General features: G+C 38.8%; 22 non-coding genes across 22 annotated transcripts; all 22 read right to left on the bottom strand.

Annotated features, from left to right (window-relative positions):
- Positions 1-88: 88 nt before the first annotated feature.
- On the bottom strand, positions 89-181 carry TRNAI-UAU (transfer RNA isoleucine (anticodon UAU)). Its single transcript is given in 2 exon segments — positions 89-124; positions 144-181. It is a non-coding gene; the product is annotated as a tRNA-Ile (tRNA).
- Positions 182-1,120: 939 nt separating this feature from the next.
- TRNAR-CCU (transfer RNA arginine (anticodon CCU)) lies at positions 1,121-1,193 on the bottom strand. The gene has a single exon. It is a non-coding gene; the product is annotated as a tRNA-Arg (tRNA).
- A 468-nt stretch (positions 1,194-1,661) lies between these two features.
- TRNAI-UAU (transfer RNA isoleucine (anticodon UAU)) lies at positions 1,662-1,754 on the bottom strand. Its single transcript is given in 2 exon segments — positions 1,662-1,697; positions 1,717-1,754. It is a non-coding gene; the product is annotated as a tRNA-Ile (tRNA).
- Positions 1,755-2,691: 937 nt separating this feature from the next.
- Positions 2,692-2,764, bottom strand: TRNAR-CCU (transfer RNA arginine (anticodon CCU)). The gene has a single exon. It is a non-coding gene; the product is annotated as a tRNA-Arg (tRNA).
- A 468-nt stretch (positions 2,765-3,232) lies between these two features.
- On the bottom strand, positions 3,233-3,325 carry TRNAI-UAU (transfer RNA isoleucine (anticodon UAU)). Its single transcript is given in 2 exon segments — positions 3,233-3,268; positions 3,288-3,325. It is a non-coding gene; the product is annotated as a tRNA-Ile (tRNA).
- A 937-nt stretch (positions 3,326-4,262) lies between these two features.
- On the bottom strand, positions 4,263-4,335 carry TRNAR-CCU (transfer RNA arginine (anticodon CCU)). Its single transcript has one exon. It is a non-coding gene; the product is annotated as a tRNA-Arg (tRNA).
- Positions 4,336-4,803: 468 nt separating this feature from the next.
- Positions 4,804-4,896, bottom strand: TRNAI-UAU (transfer RNA isoleucine (anticodon UAU)). The gene is given in 2 exon segments: positions 4,804-4,839; positions 4,859-4,896. It is a non-coding gene; the product is annotated as a tRNA-Ile (tRNA).
- A 933-nt stretch (positions 4,897-5,829) lies between these two features.
- Positions 5,830-5,902, bottom strand: TRNAR-CCU (transfer RNA arginine (anticodon CCU)). Its single transcript has one exon. It is a non-coding gene; the product is annotated as a tRNA-Arg (tRNA).
- A 468-nt stretch (positions 5,903-6,370) lies between these two features.
- Positions 6,371-6,463, bottom strand: TRNAI-UAU (transfer RNA isoleucine (anticodon UAU)). The gene is given in 2 exon segments: positions 6,371-6,406; positions 6,426-6,463. It is a non-coding gene; the product is annotated as a tRNA-Ile (tRNA).
- A 935-nt stretch (positions 6,464-7,398) lies between these two features.
- TRNAR-CCU (transfer RNA arginine (anticodon CCU)) lies at positions 7,399-7,471 on the bottom strand. The gene has a single exon. It is a non-coding gene; the product is annotated as a tRNA-Arg (tRNA).
- A 468-nt stretch (positions 7,472-7,939) lies between these two features.
- On the bottom strand, positions 7,940-8,032 carry TRNAI-UAU (transfer RNA isoleucine (anticodon UAU)). Its single transcript is given in 2 exon segments — positions 7,940-7,975; positions 7,995-8,032. It is a non-coding gene; the product is annotated as a tRNA-Ile (tRNA).
- A 935-nt stretch (positions 8,033-8,967) lies between these two features.
- TRNAR-CCU (transfer RNA arginine (anticodon CCU)) lies at positions 8,968-9,040 on the bottom strand. The gene has a single exon. It is a non-coding gene; the product is annotated as a tRNA-Arg (tRNA).
- Positions 9,041-9,508: 468 nt separating this feature from the next.
- On the bottom strand, positions 9,509-9,601 carry TRNAI-UAU (transfer RNA isoleucine (anticodon UAU)). The gene is given in 2 exon segments: positions 9,509-9,544; positions 9,564-9,601. It is a non-coding gene; the product is annotated as a tRNA-Ile (tRNA).
- Positions 9,602-10,536: 935 nt separating this feature from the next.
- TRNAR-CCU (transfer RNA arginine (anticodon CCU)) lies at positions 10,537-10,609 on the bottom strand. The gene has a single exon. It is a non-coding gene; the product is annotated as a tRNA-Arg (tRNA).
- A 468-nt stretch (positions 10,610-11,077) lies between these two features.
- TRNAI-UAU (transfer RNA isoleucine (anticodon UAU)) lies at positions 11,078-11,170 on the bottom strand. The gene is given in 2 exon segments: positions 11,078-11,113; positions 11,133-11,170. It is a non-coding gene; the product is annotated as a tRNA-Ile (tRNA).
- Positions 11,171-12,105: 935 nt separating this feature from the next.
- On the bottom strand, positions 12,106-12,178 carry TRNAR-CCU (transfer RNA arginine (anticodon CCU)). The gene has a single exon. It is a non-coding gene; the product is annotated as a tRNA-Arg (tRNA).
- Positions 12,179-12,646: 468 nt separating this feature from the next.
- TRNAI-UAU (transfer RNA isoleucine (anticodon UAU)) lies at positions 12,647-12,739 on the bottom strand. Its single transcript is given in 2 exon segments — positions 12,647-12,682; positions 12,702-12,739. It is a non-coding gene; the product is annotated as a tRNA-Ile (tRNA).
- A 939-nt stretch (positions 12,740-13,678) lies between these two features.
- Positions 13,679-13,751, bottom strand: TRNAR-CCU (transfer RNA arginine (anticodon CCU)). The gene has a single exon. It is a non-coding gene; the product is annotated as a tRNA-Arg (tRNA).
- Positions 13,752-14,219: 468 nt separating this feature from the next.
- Positions 14,220-14,312, bottom strand: TRNAI-UAU (transfer RNA isoleucine (anticodon UAU)). Its single transcript is given in 2 exon segments — positions 14,220-14,255; positions 14,275-14,312. It is a non-coding gene; the product is annotated as a tRNA-Ile (tRNA).
- Positions 14,313-15,253: 941 nt separating this feature from the next.
- Positions 15,254-15,326, bottom strand: TRNAR-CCU (transfer RNA arginine (anticodon CCU)). The gene has a single exon. It is a non-coding gene; the product is annotated as a tRNA-Arg (tRNA).
- Positions 15,327-15,794: 468 nt separating this feature from the next.
- Positions 15,795-15,887, bottom strand: TRNAI-UAU (transfer RNA isoleucine (anticodon UAU)). Its single transcript is given in 2 exon segments — positions 15,795-15,830; positions 15,850-15,887. It is a non-coding gene; the product is annotated as a tRNA-Ile (tRNA).
- A 947-nt stretch (positions 15,888-16,834) lies between these two features.
- On the bottom strand, positions 16,835-16,907 carry TRNAR-CCU (transfer RNA arginine (anticodon CCU)). Its single transcript has one exon. It is a non-coding gene; the product is annotated as a tRNA-Arg (tRNA).
- Positions 16,908-18,796: the final 1,889 nt, after the last annotated feature.

Raw genomic sequence — 18,796 nt, forward strand, 5'->3', positions numbered from 1 at the left:
AATCATGGGACTAGATCGTCGACGGGTTCAAGACACTTTGCCCAACTACTTCAGTAGTAAAAAATACTAAAGGAAGGCAAGAAACAAATGCTCCAGGTGAGGGTCGAACTCACAACCTCGGCATTGCTCAACAGGTACTGCTTTATAAGTACCGCGCGCTGACCGATTGCGCCACTGGAGCCGTCGTGGTAGAGCCGTACAGCATAAAGAAAGAAATAAGATCAATTTGAATGGGAATGTTTCTTCACTAAATTAACTTTTGTTGAAAACAGGTTTTGTGGGGTTTTATTGGAATGTTTTGAGAATAGATATATTAGCATAATACAATCGTTATTACAAATAAAAATTAGACATTTTAGAATTTGTACACTGGCCGCTGGGTCTTTATCAACTCAAACATTCTGTTTTTTTTAAGGAAATGCACATGTGCGTTTGCTGCAATGAACAGACTTTGACACTTTATTTTGTATTGAAGCATCTAATGAGCGTGTGCACAAATTCTTAGGAATTCAGGGGCTGCAGGGTCAGCTGTGACATCACGGCCAGCTGTGACATCACCTTTTGTGATTCCTAGATCCTGTGTTAACAGCTGTGTACAGAGGTGCTATCAGTCATTATAACCCTACCTCTGATATTAAGAAAACGGCTTTAGAAGGACAGCCCCAGTAGCCAGTGTGAAAATTGCAAGATTATTAATTTTGTTTTTTAATAAAGAGCATTACATGAAAAAAATTGTCAAAAATGACATATATATATATATATATATATACATACTTTGTTTTACATTTATTATTTTATATTTTGATATTTAAAATATTGTTTGTTTAAATGCATAGCCATAGCTTAGTAGAAAGTATACTCTTTGGTATTTAGGGCATGAATGAAGATGAAAGCAATGGACTGTGTGTTTTAACAAGATGCTATATTTTGCCTCCCTACAAAGTAGATACTACTCTGTTGCACGTTAACACTTCTCTCAGTACATGGAAATGATCTTTCGAAAAGGGCAGAGGTTTGCAAGAACTAATTTACAGGCAAACAAGACTGTATGGCAGTCAAATAGTTGTCATCTTCACCCTAAACTTTCCATGAGGTGTTGTTGAAAATGGAGCTCAACAAGCACCCCGGATGGGACTCGAACCAACAATCCCTGGCTTAGGAGGCCAGTGCCTTATCCATTAGGCCACCGGGGCAGCACGAGCAAGTGTTGACATTGCGCATTGCTGTTCCCTAACAGTGAAGCGATCATTTTTGATTGAGTTCTCAAGAATGATCTTGTAAGTTTGAACTCCAACTTGAAAAGATCCATAAGCACATGCATCTTTATTTTAGATGAGAGCAAGGGCTACCTTTGGAGGGTGGTTTTTATCTCTTAGCCAGTGTACATTATTAATGCCGATGAAGGAAAGTATATTGGACAGCCAGAAGCCTTAAAAACGAAATATATCTTCCACATTTCCCTTTCAATCACGGTACTAGATTATGGTGGGACTCACAAGACTTTTCGAACCTGCGGCAATTTTTAAAAAAAAAATACCGCAAGAAACAAAGAGCTCTTTGGAATTTCTCTCTTAATCATGGGACTAGATCGTCGACGGGTTCAAGACACTTTGCCCAACTACTTCAGTAGTAAAAAATACTAAAGGAAGGCAAGAAACAAATGCTCCAGGTAACGTTCGAACTCACAACCTCGGCATTGCTCAACAGTTACTGCTTTATAAGTACCGCGCGCTGACCGATTGCGCCACTGGAGCCGTCGTGGTAGAGCCGTACAGCATAAAGAAAGAAATAAGATCAATTTGAATGGGAATGTTTCTTCACTAAATTAACTTTTGTTGAAAACAGGTTTTGTGGGGTTTTATTGGAATGTTTTGAGAATAGATATATTAGCATAATACAATCGTTATTACAAATAAAAATTTGACATTTTAGAATTTGTACACTGGCCGCTGGGTCTTTATCAACTCAAACATTCTGTTTTTTTTAAGGAAATGCACATGTGCGTTTGCTGCAATGAACAGACTTTGACACTTTATTTTGTATTGAAGCATCTAATGAGCGTGTGCACAAATTCTTAGGAATTCAGGGGCTGCAGGGTCAGCTGTGACATCACGGCCAGCTGTGACATCACCTTTTGTGATTCCTAGATCCTGTGTTAACAGCTGTGTACAGAGGTGCTATCAGTCATTATAACCCTACCTCTGATATTAAGAAAACGGCTTTAGAAGGACAGCCCCAGTAGCCAGTGTGAAAATTGCAAGATTATTAATTTTGTTTTTTAATAAAGAGCATTACATGAAAAAAATTGTCAAAAATGACATATATATATATATATATATACATACTTTGTTTTACATTTATTATTTTATATTTTGATATTTAAAATATTGTTTGTTTAAATGCATAGCCATAGCTTAGTAGAAAGTATACTCTTTGGTATTTGGGGCATGAATGAAGATGAAAGCAATGGACTGTGTGTTTTAACAAGATGCTATATTTTGCCTCCCTACAAAGTAGATACTACTCTGTTGCACGTTAACACTTCTCTCAGTACATGGAAATGATCTTTCGAAAAGGGCAGAGGTTTGCAAGAACTAATTTACAGGCAAACAAGACTGTATGGCAGTCAAATAGTTGTCATCTTCACCCTAAACTTTCCATGAGGTGTTGTTGAAAATGGAGCTCAACAAGCACCCCGGATGGGACTCGAACCCACAATCCCTGGCTTAGGAGGCCAGTGCCTTATCCATTAGGCCACCGGGGCAGCACGAGCAAGTGTTGACATTGCGCATTGCTGTTCCCTAACAGTGAAGCGATCATTTTTGATTGAGTTCTCAAGAATGATCTTGTAAGTTTGAACTCCAACTTGAAAAGATCCATAAGCACATGCATCTTTATTTTAGATGAGAGCAAGGGCTACCTTTGGAGGGTGGTTTTTATCTCTTAGCCAGTGTACATTATTAATGCCGATGAAGGAAAGTATATTGGACAGCCAGAAGCCTTAAAAACGAAATATATCTTCCACATTTCCCTTTCAATCACGGTACTAGATTATGGTGGGACTTACAAGACTTTTCGAACCTGCGGCAATTTTTAAAAAAAAAATACCGCAAGAAACAAAGAGCTCTTTGGAATTTCTCTCTTAATCATGGGACTAGATCGTCGACGGGTTCAAGACACTTTGCCCAACTACTTCAGTAGTAAAAAATACTAAAGGAAGGCAAGAAACAAATGCTCCAGGTGAGGGTTGAACTCACAACCTCGGCATTGCTCAACAGTTACTGCTTTATAAGTACCGCGCGCTGACCGATTGCGCCACTGGAGCCGTCGTGGTAGAGCCGTACAGCATAAAGAAAGAAATAAGATCAATTTGAATGGGAATGTTTCTTCACTAAATTAACTTTTGTTGAAAACAGGTTTTGTGGGGTTTTATTGGAATGTTTTGAGAATAGATATATTAGCATAATACAATCGTTATTACAAATAAAAATTAGACATTTTAGAATTTGTACACTGGCCGCTGGGTCTTTATCAACTCAAACATTCTGTTTTTTTTAAGGAAATGCACATGTGCGTTTGCTGCAATGAACAGACTTTGACACTTTATTTTGTATTGAAGCATCTAATGAGCGTGTGCACAAATTCTTAGGAATTCAGGGGCTGCAGGGTCAGCTGTGACATCACGGCCAGCTGTGACATCACCTTTTGTGATTCCTAGATCCTGTGTTAACAGCTGTGTACAGAGGTGCTATCAGTCATTATAACCCTACCTCTGATATTAAGAAAACGGCTTTAGAAGGACAGCCCCAGTAGCCAGTGTGAAAATTGCAAGATTATTAATTTTGTTTTTTAATAAAGAGCATTACATGAAAAAAATTGTCAAAAATGACATATATATATATATATATATACATACTTTGTTTTACATTTATTATTTTATATTTTGATATTTAAAATATTGTTTGTTTAAATGCATAGCCATAGCTTAGTAGAAAGTATACTCTTTGGTATTTGGGGCATGAATGAAGATGAAAGCAATGGACTGTGTGTTTTAACAAGATGCTATATTTTGCCTCCCTACAAAGTAGATACTACTCTGTTGCACGTTAACACTTCTCTCAGTACATGGAAATGATCTTTCGAAAAGGGCAGAGGTTTGCAAGAACTAATTTACAGGCAAACAAGACTGTATGGCAGTCAAATAGTTGTCATCTTCACCCTAAACTTTCCATGAGGTGTTGTTGAAAATGGAGCTCAACAAGCACCCTGGATGGGACTCGAACCCACAATCCCTGGCTTAGGAGGCCAGTGCCTTATCCATTAGGCCACCGGGGCAGCACGAGCAAGTGTTGACATTGCGCATTGCTGTTCCCTAACAGTGAAGCGATCATTTTTGATTGAGTTCTCAAGAATGATCTTGTAAGTTTGAACTCCAACTTGAAAAGATCCATAAGCACATGCATCTTTATTTTAGATGAGAGCAAGGGCTACCTTTGGAGGGTGGTTTTTATCTCTTAGCCAGTGTACATTATTAATGCCGATGAAGGAAAGTATATTGGACAGCCAGAAGCCTTAAAAACGAAATATATCTTCCACATTTCCCTTTCAATCACGGTACTAGATTATGGTGGGACTCACAAGACTTTTCGAACCTGCGGCAATTTTTAAAAAAAAAATACCGCAAGAAACAAAGAGCTCTTTGGAATTTCTCTCTTAATCATGGGACTAGATCGTCGACGGGTTCAAGACACTTTGCCCAACTACTTCAGTAGTAAAAAATACTAAAGGAAGGCAAGAAACAAATGCTCCAGGTGAGGGTCGAACTCACAACCTCGGCATTGCTCAACAGTTACTGCTTTATAAGTACCGCGCGCTGACCGATTGCGCCACTGGAGCCGTCGTGGTAGAGCCGTACAGCATAAAGAAAGAAATAAGATCAATTTGAATGGGAATGTTTCTTCACTAAATTAACTTTTGTTGAAAACAGGTTTTGTGGGGTTTTATTGGAATGTTTTGAGAATAGATATATTAGCATAATACAATCGTTATTACAAATAAAAATTTGACATTTTAGAATTTGTACACTGGCCGCTGGGTCTTTATCAACTCAAACATTCTGTTTTTTTTAAGGAAATGCACATGTGCGTTTGCTGCAATGAACAGACTTTGACACTTTATTTTGTATTGAAGCATCTAATGAGCGTGTGCACAAATTCTTAGGAATTCAGGGGCTGCAGGGTCAGCTGTGACATCACGGCCAGCTGTGACATCACCTTTTGTGATTCCTAGATCCTGTGTTAACAGCTGTGTACAGAGGTGCTATCAGTCATTATAACCCTACCTCTGATATTAAGAAAACGGCTTTAGAAGGACAGCCCCAGTAGCCAGTGTGAAAATTGCAAGATTATTAATTTTGTTTTTTAATAAAGAGCATTACATGAAAAAAATTGTCAAAAATGACATATATATATATATATACATACTTTGTTTTACATTTATTATTTTATATTTTGATATTTAAAATATTGTTTGTTTAAATGCATAGCCATAGCTTAGTAGAAAGTATACTCTTTGGTATTTGGGGCATGAATGAAGATGAAAGCAATGGACTGTGTGTTTTAACAAGATGCTATATTTTGCCTCCCTACAAAGTAGATACTACTCTGTTGCACGTTAACACTTCTCTCAGTACATGGAAATGATCTTTCGAAAAGGGCAGAGGTTTGCAAGAACTAATTTACAGGCAAACAAGACTGTATGGCAGTCAAATAGTTGTCATCTTCACCCTAAACTTTCCATGAGGTGTTGTTGAAAATGGAGCTCAACAAGCACCCCGGATGGGACTCAAACCCACAATCCCTGGCTTAGGAGGCCAGTGCCTTATCCATTAGGCCACCGGGGCAGCACGAGCAAGTGTTGACATTGCGCATTGCTGTTCCCTAACAGTGAAGCGATCATTTTTGATTGAGTTCTCAAGAATGATCTTGTAAGTTTGAACTCCAACTTGAAAAGATCCATAAGCACATGCATCTTTATTTTAGATGAGAGCAAGGGCTACCTTTGGAGGGTGGTTTTTATCTCTTAGCCAGTGTACATTATTAATGCCGATGAAGGAAAGTATATTGGACAGCCAGAAGCCTTAAAAACGAAATATATCTTCCACATTTCCCTTTCAATCACGGTACTAGATTATGGTGGGACTCACAAGACTTTTCGAACCTGCGGCAATTTTTAAAAAAAAAATACCGCAAGAAACAAAGAGCTCTTTGGAATTTCTCTCTTAATCATGGGACTAGATCGTCGACGGGTTCAAGACACTTTGCCCAACTACTTCAGTAGTAAAAAATACTAAAGGAAGGCAAGAAACAAATGCTCCAGGTGAGGGTCCAACTCACAACCTCGGCATTGCTCAACAGTTACTGCTTTATAAGTACCGCGCGCTGACCGATTGCGCCACTGGAGCCGTCGTGGTAGAGCCGTACAGCATAAAGAAAGAAATAAGATCAATTTGAATGGGAATGTTTCTTCACTAAATTAACTTTTGTTGAAAACAGGTTTTGTGGGGTTTTATTGGAATGTTTTGAGAATAGATATATTAGCATAATACAATCGTTATTACAAATAAAAATTAGACATTTTAGAATTTGTACACTGGCCGCTGGGTCTTTATCAACTCAAACATTCTGTTTTTTTTAAGGAAATGCACATGTGCGTTTGCTGCAATGAACAGACTTTGACACTTTATTTTGTATTGAAGCATCTAATGAGCGTGTGCACAAATTCTTAGGAATTCAGGGGCTGCAGGGTCAGCTGTGACATCACGGCCAGCTGTGACATCACCTTTTGTGATTCCTAGATCCTGTGTTAACAGCTGTGTACAGAGGTGCTATCAGTCATTATAACCCTACCTCTGATATTAAGAAAACGGCTTTAGAAGGACAGCCCCAGTAGCCAGTGTGAAAATTGCAAGATTATTAATTTTGTTTTTTAATAAAGAGCATTACATGAAAAAAATTGTCAAAAATGACATATATATATATATATATACATACTTTGTTTTACATTAATTATTTTATATTTTGATATTTAAAATATTGTTTGTTTAAATGCATAGCCATAGCTTAGTAGAAAGTATACTCTTTGGTATTTGGGGCATGAATGAAGATGAAAGCAATGGACTGTGTGTTTTAACAAGATGCTATATTTTGCCGCCCTACAAAGTAGATACTACTCTGTTGCACGTTAACACTTCTCTCAGTACATGGAAATGATCTTTCGAAAAGGGCAGAGGTTTGCAAGAACTAATTTACAGGCAAACAAGACTGTATGGCAGTCAAATAGTTGTCATCTTCACCCTAAACTTTCCATGAGGTGTTGTTGAAAATGGAGCTCGACAAGCACCCCGGATGGGACTCGAACCCACAATCCCTGGCTTAGGAGGCCAGTGCCTTATCCATTAGGCCACCGGGGCAGCACGAGCAAGTGTTGACATTGCGCATTGCTGTTCCCTAACAGTGAAGCGATCATTTTTGATTGAGTTCTCAAGAATGATCTTGTAAGTTTGAACTCCAACTTGAAAAGATCCATAAGCACATGCATCTTTATTTTAGATGAGAGCAAGGGCTACCTTTGGAGGGTGGTTTTTATCTCTTAGCCAGTGTACATTATTAATGCCGATGAAGGAAAGTATATTGGACAGCCAGAAGCCTTAAAAACGAAATATATCTTCCACATTTCCCTTTTAATCACGGTACTAGATTATGGTGGGACTTACAAGACTTTTCGAACCTGCGGCAATTTTTAAAAAAAAAATACCGCAAGAAACAAAGAGCTCTTTGGAATTTCTCTCTTAATCATGGGACTAGATCGTCGACGGGTTCAAGACACTTTGCCCAACTACTTCAGTAGTAAAAAATACTAAAGGAAGGCAAGAAACAAATGCTCCAGGTGAGGGTCGAACTCACAACCTCGGCATTGCTCAACAGTTACTGCTTTATAAGTACCGCGCGCTGACCGATTGCGCCACTGGAGCCGTCGTGGTAGAGCCGTACAGCATAAAGAAAGAAATAAGATCAATTTGAATGGGAATGTTTCTTCACTAAATTAACTTTTGTTGAAAACAGGTTTTGTGGGGTTTTATTGGAATGTTTTGAGAATAGATATATTAGCATAATACAATCGTTATTACAAATAAAAATTTGACATTTTAGAATTTGTACACTGGCCGCTGGGTCTTTATCAACTCAAACATTCTGTTTTTTTTAAGGAAATGCACATGTGCGTTTGCTGCAATGAACAGACTTTGACACTTTATTTTGTATTGAAGCATCTAATGAGCGTGTGCACAAATTCTTAGGAATTCAGGGGCTGCAGGGTCAGCTGTGACATCACGGCCAGCTGTGACATCACCTTTTGTGATTCCTAGATCCTGTGTTAACAGCTGTGTACAGAGGTGCTATCAGTCATTATAACCCTACCTCTGATATTAAGAAAACGGCTTTAGAAGGACAGCCCCAGTAGCCAGTGTGAAAATTGCAAGATTATTAATTTTGTTTTTTAATAAAGAGCATTACATGAAAAAAATTGTCAAAAATGACATATATATATATATATATACATACTTTGTTTTACATTTATTATTTTATATTTTGATATTTAAAATATTGTTTGTTTAAATGCATAGCCATAGCTTAGTAGAAAGTATACTCTTTGGTATTTGGGGCATGAATGAAGATGAAAGCAATGGACTGTGTGTTTTAACAAGATGCTATATTTTGCCGCCCTACAAAGTAGATACTACTCTGTTGCACGTTAACACTTCTCTCAGTACATGGAAATGATCTTTCGAAAAGGGCAGAGGTTTGCAAGAACTAATTTACAGGCAAACAAGACTGTATGGCAGTCAAATAGTTGTCATCTTCACCCTAAACTTTCCATGAGGTGTTGTTGAAAATGGAGCTCAACAAGCACCCCGGATGGGACTCGAACCCACAATCCCTGGCTTAGGAGGCCAGTGCCTTATCCATTAGGCCACCGGGGCAGCACGAGCAAGTGTTGACATTGCGCATTGCTGTTCCCTAACAGTGAAGCGATCATTTTTGATTGAGTTCTCAAGAATGATCTTGTAAGTTTGAACTCCAACTTGAAAAGATCCATAAGCACATGCATCTTTATTTTAGATGAGAGCAAGGGCTACCTTTGGAGGGTGGTTTTTATCTCTTAGCCAGTGTACATTATTAATGCCGATGAAGGAAAGTATATTGGACAGCCAGAAGCCTTAAAAACGAAATATATCTTCCACATTTCCCTTTCAATCACGGTACTAGATTATGGTGGGACTTACAAGACTTTTCGAACCTGCGGCAATTTTTAAAAAAAAAATACCGCAAGAAACAAAGAGCTCTTTGGAATTTCTCTCTTAATCATGGGACTAGATCGTCGACGGGTTCAAGACACTTTGCCCAACTACTTCAGTAGTAAAAAATACTAAAGGAAGGCAAGAAACAAATGCTCCAGGTGAGGGTTGAACTCACAACCTCGGCATTGCTCAACAGTTACTGCTTTATAAGTACCGCGCGCTGACCGATTGCGCCACTGGAGCCGTCGTGGTAGAGCCGTACAGCATAAAGAAAGAAATAAGATCAATTTGAATGGGAATGTTTCTTCACTAAATTAACTTTTGTTGAAAACAGGTTTTGTGGGGTTTTATTGGAATGTTTTGAGAATAGATATATTAGCATAATACAATCGTTATTACAAATAAAAATTAGACATTTTAGAATTTGTACACTGGCCGCTGGGTCTTTATCAACTCAAACATTCTGTTTTTTTTAAGGAAATGCACATGTGCGTTTGCTGCAATGAACAGACTTTGACACTTTATTTTGTATTGAAGCATCTAATGAGCGTGTGCACAAATTCTTAGGAATTCAGGGGCTGCAGGGTCAGCTGTGACATCACGGCCAGCTGTGACATCACCTTTTGTGATTCCTAGATCCTGTGTTAACAGCTGTGTACAGAGGTGCTATCAGTCATTATAACCCTACCTCTGATATTAAGAAAACGGCTTTAGAAGGACAGCCCCAGTAGCCAGTGTGAAAATTGCAAGATTATTAATTTTGTTTTTTAATAAAGAGCATTACATGAAAAAAATTGTCAAAAATGACATATATATATATATATATACATACTTTGTTTTACATTTATTATTTTATATTTTGATATTTAAAATATTGTTTGTTTAAATGCATAGCCATAGCTTAGTAGAAAGTATACTCTTTGGTATTTGGGGCATGAATGAAGATGAAAGCAATGGACTGTGTGTTTTAACAAGATGCTATATTTTGCCTCCCTACAAAGTAGATACTACTCTGTTGCACGTTAACACTTCTCTCAGTACATGGAAATGATCTTTCGAAAAGGGCAGAGGTTTGCAAGAACTAATTTACAGGCAAACAAGACTGTATGGCAGTCAAATAGTTGTCATCTTCACCCTAAACTTTCCATGAGGTGTTGTTGAAAATGGAGCTCAACAAGCACCCCGGATGGGACTCGAACCCACAATCCCTGGCTTAGGAGGCCAGTGCCTTATCCATTAGGCCACCGGGGCAGCACGAGCAAGTGTTGACATTGCGCATTGCTGTTCCCTAACAGTGAAGCGATCATTTTTGATTGAGTTCTCAAGAATGATCTTGTAAGTTTGAACTCCAACTTGAAAAGATCCATAAGCACATGCATCTTTATTTTAGATGAGAGCAAGGGCTACCTTTGGAGGGTGGTTTTTATCTCTTAGCCAGTGTACATTATTAATGCCGATGAAGGAAAGTATATTGGACAGCCAGAAGCCTTAAAAACGAAATATATCTTCCACATTTCCCTTTCAATCACGGTACTAGATTATGGTGGGACTCACAAGACTTTTCGAACCTGCGGCAATTTTTAAAAAAAAAATACCGCAAGAAACAAAGAGCTCTTTGGAATTTCTCTCTTAATCATGGGACTAGATCGTCGACGGGTTCAAGACACTTTGCCCAACTACTTCAGTAGTAAAAAATACTAAAGGAAGGCAAGAAACAAATGCTCCAGGTGAGGGTCGAACTCACAACCTCGGCATTGCTCAACAGTTACTGCTTTATAAGTACCACGCGCTGACCGATTGCACCACTGGAGCCGTCGTGGTAGAGCCGTACAGCATAAAGAAAGAAATAAGATCAATTTGAATGGGAATGTTTCTTCACTAAATTAACTTTTGTTGAAAACAGGTTTTGTGGGGTTTTATTGGAATGTTTTGAGAATAGATATATTAGCATAATACAATCGTTATTACAAATAAAAATTAGACATTTTAGAATTTGTACACTGGCCGCTGGGTCTTTATCAACTCAAACATTCTGTTTTTTTTAAGGAAATGCACATGTGCGTTTGCTGCAATGAACAGACTTTGACACTTTATTTTGTATTGAAGCATCTAATGAGCGTGTGCACAAATTCTTAGGAATTCAGGGGCTGCAGGGTCAGCTGTGACATCACGGCCAGCTGTGACATCACCTTTTGTGATTCCTAGATCCTGTGTTAACAGCTGTGTACAGAGGTGCTATCAGTCATTATAACCCTACCTCTGATATTAAGAAAACGGCTTTAGAAGGACAGCCCCAGTAGCCAGTGTGAAAATTGCAAGATTATTAATTTTGTTTTTTAATAAAGAGCATTACATGAAAAAAATTGTCAAAAATGACATATATATATATATATATACATACTTTGTTTTACATTTATTATTTTATATTTTGATATTTAAAATATTGTTTGTTTAAATGCATAGCCATAGCTTAGTAGAAAGTATACTCTTTGGTATTTGGGGCATGAATGAAGATGAAAGCAATGGACTGTGTGTTTTAACAAGATGCTATATTTTGCCTCCCTACAAAGTAGATACTACTCTGTTGCACGTTAACACTTCTCTCAGTACATGGAAATGATCTTTCGAAAAGGGCAGAGGTTTGCAAGAACTAATTTACAGGCAAACAAGACTGTATGGCAGTCAAATAGTTGTCATCTTCACCCTAAACTTTCCATGAGGTGTTGTTGAAAATGGAGCTCAACAAGCACCCCGGATGGGACTCGAACCCACAATCCCTGGCTTAGGAGGCCAGTGCCTTATCCATTAGGCCACCGGGGCAGCACGAGCAAGTGTTGACATTGCGCATTGCTGTTCCCTAACAGTGAAGCGATCATTTTTGATTGAGTTCTCAAGAATGATCTTGTAAGTTTGAACTCCAACTTGAAAAGATCCATAAGCACATGCATCTTTATTTTAGATGAGAGCAAGGGCTACCTTTGGAGGGTGGTTTTTATCTCTTAGCCAGTGTACATTATTAATGCCGATGAAGGAAAGTATATTGGACAGCCAGAAGCCTTAAAAACGAAATATATCTTCCACATTTCCCTTTCAATCACGGTACTAGATTATGGTGGGACTCACAAGACTTTTCGAACCTGCGGCAATTTTTAAAAAAAAAATACCGCAAGAAACAAAGAGCTCTTTGGAATTTCTCTCTTAATCATGGGACTAGATCGTCGACGGGTTCAAGACACTTTGCCCAACTACTTCAGTAGTAAAAAATACTAAAGGAAGGCAAGAAACAAATGCTCCAGGTGAGGGTCGAACTCACAACCTCGGCATTGCTCAACAGTTACTGCTTTATAAGTACCACGCGCTGACCGATTGCACCACTGGAGCCGTCGTGGTAGAGCCGTACAGCATAAAGAAAGAAATAAGATCAATTTGAATGGGAATGTTTCTTCACTAAATTAACTTTTGTTGAAAACAGGTTTTGTGGGGTTTTATTGGAATGTTTTGAGAATAGATATATTAGCATAATACAATCGTTATTACAAATAAAAATTAGACATTTTAGAATTTGTACACTGGCCGCTGGGTCTTTATCAACTCAAACATTCTGTTTTTTTTAAGGAAATGCACATGTGCGTTTGCTGCAATGAACAGACTTTGACACTTTATTTTGTATTGAAGCATCTAATGAGCGTGTGCACAAATTCTTAGGAATTCAGGGGCTGCAGGGTCAGCTGTGACATCACGGCCAGCTGTGACATCACCTTTTGTGATTCCTAGATCCTGTGTTAACAGCTGTGTACAGAGGTGCTATCAGTCATTATAACCCTACCTCTGATATTAAGAAAACGGCTTTAGAAGGACAGCCCCAGCAGCCAGTGTGAAAATTGCAAGATTATTAATTTTGTTTTTTAATAAAGAGCATTACATGAAAAAAATTGTCAAAAATGACATATATATATATATATATATATACATACTTTGTTTTACATTTATTATTTTATATTTTGATATTTAAAATATTGTTTGTTTAAATGCATAGCCATAGCTTAGTAGAAAGTATACTCTTTGGTATTTGGGGCATGAATGAAGATGAAAGCAATGGACTGTGTGTTTTAACAAGATGCTATATTTTGCCTCCCTACAAAGTAGATACTACTCTGTTGCACGTTAACACTTCTCTCAGTACATGGAAATGATCTTTCGAAAAGGGCAGAGGTTTGCAAGAACTAATTTACAGGCAAACAAGACTGTATGGCAGTCAAATAGTTGTCATCTTCACCCTAAACTTTCCATGAGGTGTTGTTGAAAATGGAGCTCAACAAGCACCCCGGATGGGACTCGAACCCACAATCCCTGGCTTAGGAGGCCAGTGCCTTATCCATTAGGCCACCGGGGCAGCACGAGCAAGTGTTGACATTGCGCATTGCTGTTCCCTAACAGTGAAGCGATCATTTTTGATTGAGTTCTCAAGAATGATCTTGTAAGTTTGAACTCCAACTTGAAAAGATCCATAAGCACATGCATCTTTATTTTAGATGAGAGCAAGGGCTACCTTTGGAGGGTGGTTTTTATCTCTTAGCCAGTGTACATTATTAATGCCGATGAAGGAAAGTATATTGGACAGCCAGAAGCCTTAAAAACGAAATATATCTTCCACATTTCCCTTTCAATCACGGTACTAGATTATGGTGGGACTCACAAGACTTTTCGAACCTGCGGCAATTTTTAAAAAAAAAATACCGCAAGAAACAAAGAGCTCTTTGGAATTTCTCTCTTAATCATGGGACTAGATCGTCGACGGGTTCAAGACACTTTGCCCAACTACTTCAGTAGTAAAAAATACTAAAGGAAGGCAAGAAACAAATGCTCCAGGTGAGGGTCGAACTCACAACCTCGGCATTGCTCAACAGTTACTGCTTTATAAGTACCACGCGCTGACCGATTGCACCACTGGAGCTGTCGTGGTAGAGCCGTACAGCATAAAGAAAGAAATAAGATCAATTTGAATGGGAATGTTTCTTCACTAAATTAACTTTTGTTGAAAACAGGTTTTGTGGGGTTTTATTGGAATGTTTTGAGAATAGATATATTAGCATAATACAATCGTTATTACAAATAAAAATTAGACATTTTAGAATTTGTACACTGGCCGCTGGGTCTTTATCAACTCAAACATTCTGTTTTTTTTAAGGAAATGCACATGTGCGTTTGCTGCAATGAACAGACTTTGACACTTTATTTTGTATTGAAGCATCTAATGAGCGTGTGCACAAATTCTTAGGAATTCAGGGGCTGCAGGGTCAGCTGTGACATCACGGCCAGCTGTGACATCACCTTTTGTGATTCCTAGATCCTGTGTTAACAGCTGTGTACAGAGGTGCTATCAGTCATTATAACCCTACCTCTGATATTAAGAAAACGGCTTTAGAAGGACAGCCCCAGCAGCCAGTGTGAAAATTGCAAGATTATTAATTTTGTTTTTTAATAAAGAGCATTACATGAAAAAAATTGTCAAAAATGACATATATATATATATATATATATATACATACTTTGTTTTACATTTATTATTTTATATTTTGATATTTAAAATATTGTTTGTTTAAATGCATAGCCATAGCTTAGTAGAAAGTATACTCTTTGGTATTTGGGGCATGAATGAAGATGAAAGCAATGGACTGTGTGTTTTAACAAGATGCTATATTTTGCCGCCCTACAAAGTAGATACTACTCTGTTGCACGTTAACACTTCTCTCAGTACATGGAAATGATCTTTCGAAAAGGGCAGAGGTTTGCAAGAACTAATTTACAGGCAAACAAGACTGTATGGCAGTCAAATAGTTGTCATCTTCACCCTAAACTTTCCATGAGGTGTTGTTGAAAATGGAGCTCAACAAGCACCCCGGATGGGACTCGAACCCACAATCCCTGGCTTAGGAGGCCAGTGCCTTATCCATTAGGCCACCGGGGCAGCACGAGCAAGTGTTGACATTGCGCATTGCTGTTCCCTAACAGTGAAGCGATCATTTTTGATTGAGTTCTCAAGAATGATCTTGTAAGTTTGAACTCCAACTTGAAAAGATCCATAAGCACATGCATCTTTATTTTAGATGAGAGCAAGGGCTACCTTTGGAGGGTGGTTTTTATCTCTTAGCCAGTGTACATTATTAATGCCGATGAAGGAAAGTATATTGGACAGCCAGAAGCCTTAAAAACGAAATATATCTTCCACATTTCCCTTTCAATCACGGTACTAGATTATGGTGGGACTCACAAGACTTTTCGAACCTGCGGCAATTTTTAAAAAAAAAATACCGCAAGAAACAAAGAGCTCTTTGGAATTTCTCTCTTAATCATGGGACTAGATCGTCGACGGGTTCAAGACACTTTGCCCAACTACTTCAGTAGTAAAAAATACTAAAGGAAGGCAAGAAACAAATGCTCCAGGTGAGGGTCGAACTCACAACCTCGGCATTGCTCAACAGTTACTGCTTTATAAGTACCGCGCGCTGACCGATTGCGCCACTGGAGCCGTCGTGGTAGAGCCGTACAGCATAAAGAAAGAAATAAGATCAATTTGAATGGGAATGTTTCTTCACTAAATTAACTTTTGTTGAAAACAGGTTTTGTGGGGTTTTATTGGAATGTTTTGAGAATAGATATATTAGCATAATACAATCGTTATTACAAATAAAAATTAGACATTTTAGAATTTGTACACTGGCCGCTGGGTCTTTATCAACTCAAACATTCTGTTTTTTTTAAGGAAATGCACATGTGCGTTTGCTGCAATGAACAGACTTTGACACTTTATTTTGTATTGAAGCATCTAATGAGCGTGTGCACAAATTCTTAGGAATTCAGGGGCTGCAGGGTCAGCTGTGACATCACGCCCAGCTGTGACATCACCTTTTGTGATTCCTAGATCCTGTGTTAACAGCTGTGTACAGAGGTGCTATCAGTCATTATAACCCTACCTCTGATATTAAGAAAACGGCTTTAGAAGGACAGCCCCAGTAGCCAGTGTGAAAATTGCAAGATTATTAATTTTGTTTTTTAATAAAGAGCATTACATGAAAAAAAATGTCAAAAATGACATATATATATATATATATATATATATATATACATACTTTGTTTTACATTTATTATTTTATATTTTGATATTTAAAATATTGTTTGTTTAAATGCATAGCCATAGCTTAGTAGAAAGTATACTCTTTGGTATTTGGGGCATGAATGAAGATGAAAGCAATGGACTGTGTGTTTTAACAAGATGCTATATTTTGCCTCCCTACAAAGTAGATACTACTCTGTTGCACGTTAACACTTCTCTCAGTACATGGAAATGATCTTTCGAAAAGGGCAGAGGTTTGCAAGAACTAATTTACAGGCAAACAAGACTGTATGGCAGTCAAATAGTTGTCATCTTCACCCTAAACTTTCCATGAGGTGTTGTTGAAAATGGAGCTTGACAAGCACCCCGGATGGGACTCGAACCCACAATCCCTGGCTTAGGAGGCCAGTGCCTTATCCATTAGGCCACCGGGGCAGCACGAGCAAGTGTTGACATTGCGCATTGCTGTTCCCTAACAGTGAAGCGATCATTTTTGATTGAGTTCTCAAGAATGATCTTGTAAGTTTGAACTCCAACTTGAAAAGATCCATAAGCACATGCATCTTTATTTTAGATGAGAGCAAGGGCTACCTTTGGAGGGTGGTTTTTATCTCTTAGCCAGTGTACATTATTAATGCCGATGAAGGAAAGTATATTGGACAGCCAGAAGCCTTAAAAACGAAATATATCTTCCACATTTCCCTTTCAATCACGGTACTAGATTATGGTGGGACTCACAAGACTTTTCGAACCTGCGGCAATTTTTAAAAAAAAAATACCGCAAGAAACAAAGAGCTCTTTGGAATTTCTCTCTTAATCATGGGACTAGATCGTCGACGGGTTCAAGACACTTTGCCCAACTACTTCAGTAGTAAAAAATACTAAAGGAAGGCAAGAAACAAATGCTCCAGGTGAGGGTCAAACTCACAACCTCAGCATTGCTCAACAGTTACTGCTTTATAAGCACCGCGTGCTGACCGATTGCGCCACTGGAGCCGTCGTGGTAGAGCTGTACAGCATAAAGAAAGAAATAAGATCAATTTGAATGGGAATGTTTCTTCACTAAATTAACTTTTGTTGAAAACAGGTTTTGTGGGGTTTTATTGGAATGTTTTGAGAATAGATATATTAGCATAATACAATCAGTATTACAAATAAAAATTAGACATTTTAGAATTTGTACACTGGCCGCTGGGTCTTTATCAACTCAAACATTCTGTTTTTTTCAGGAAATGCACATGTGCATTTGCTGCAATGAACAGACTTTGACACTTTATTTTGTATTGAAGCATCTAATGAGCGTGTGCACAAATTCTTAGGAATTCAGGGGCTGCAGGGTCAGCTGTGACATCACGGCCAGCTGTGACATCACCTTTTGTGATTCCTAGATCCAGGGCCGGCTCCAGGTTTTTCTGGGCCCCGGGCGAAAGAGTCTCAGTGGGCCCCTTTAACACATACCACGATTCATGATGCAGAGATACGGCGGAGAAATATATATATATATATAGTACAATGCAAAGATTTCACTTCATGAGTGATATCTATTGTAAATTCCACAATAGCTCAGAAACCGGTGAATCGCTCCACACAGAATAGTGGCCCCCATATAAGACCCCATACGGAATACTGGCCCCCATATAAGACCCCATACGGAATACTGGCCCCCATATAAGGCCCCATACGGAATACTGACCCCCATATAAGGCTCCATGCGGAATACTGACCCCCATATAAGGCTCCATGCGGAATACTGACCCCCATATAAGGCTCCATGCGGAATACTGACCCCCAAATAAGGCTCCATGCGGAATACTGGCCCCCATATAAGGCTCCATACGGAATACTGGCCCCCATATAAGGCTCCATACGGAATACTGGCCCCCATATAAGGCCCCATATGGAATACTGGCCCCTATATAAGGCTCCATATGGAATATTGGCCCCCATATAAGGCTCCATAAGGAATACTGGCCCCCATATAAGGCTCCATACGGAATACTGGTCCCCATATAACGCCCATACGGAATACTGGCCCCCATATAACGCTTCATACGGAATACTGGCCCCCATATAAGGCCCCATATGGAATACTTGCCCCCATATAAGGCCCCATACGGAATACTGGCCCCCATATAAGACCCCATACGGAATACTGGCCCCCATATAAGACCCCATACGGAATACTAGCCCCCATATAAGGCCCCATACGGAATACTGGCCCCCATATAAGACCCCATACGGAATACTGGCCCCCATATAAGACCCCATACGGAATACTGGCCCCCATATAAGACCCCATACGGAATACTGGCCCCCATATAAGA

The sequence above is a fragment of the Phyllobates terribilis genome, unplaced genomic scaffold (assembly GCF_046119375.1).
Source record: "Phyllobates terribilis strain yellow unplaced genomic scaffold, ASM4611937v1 Scaffold_11__3_contigs__length_659146591, whole genome shotgun sequence".
Taxonomy (NCBI): Eukaryota; Metazoa; Chordata; class Amphibia; order Anura; family Dendrobatidae; genus Phyllobates; species Phyllobates terribilis.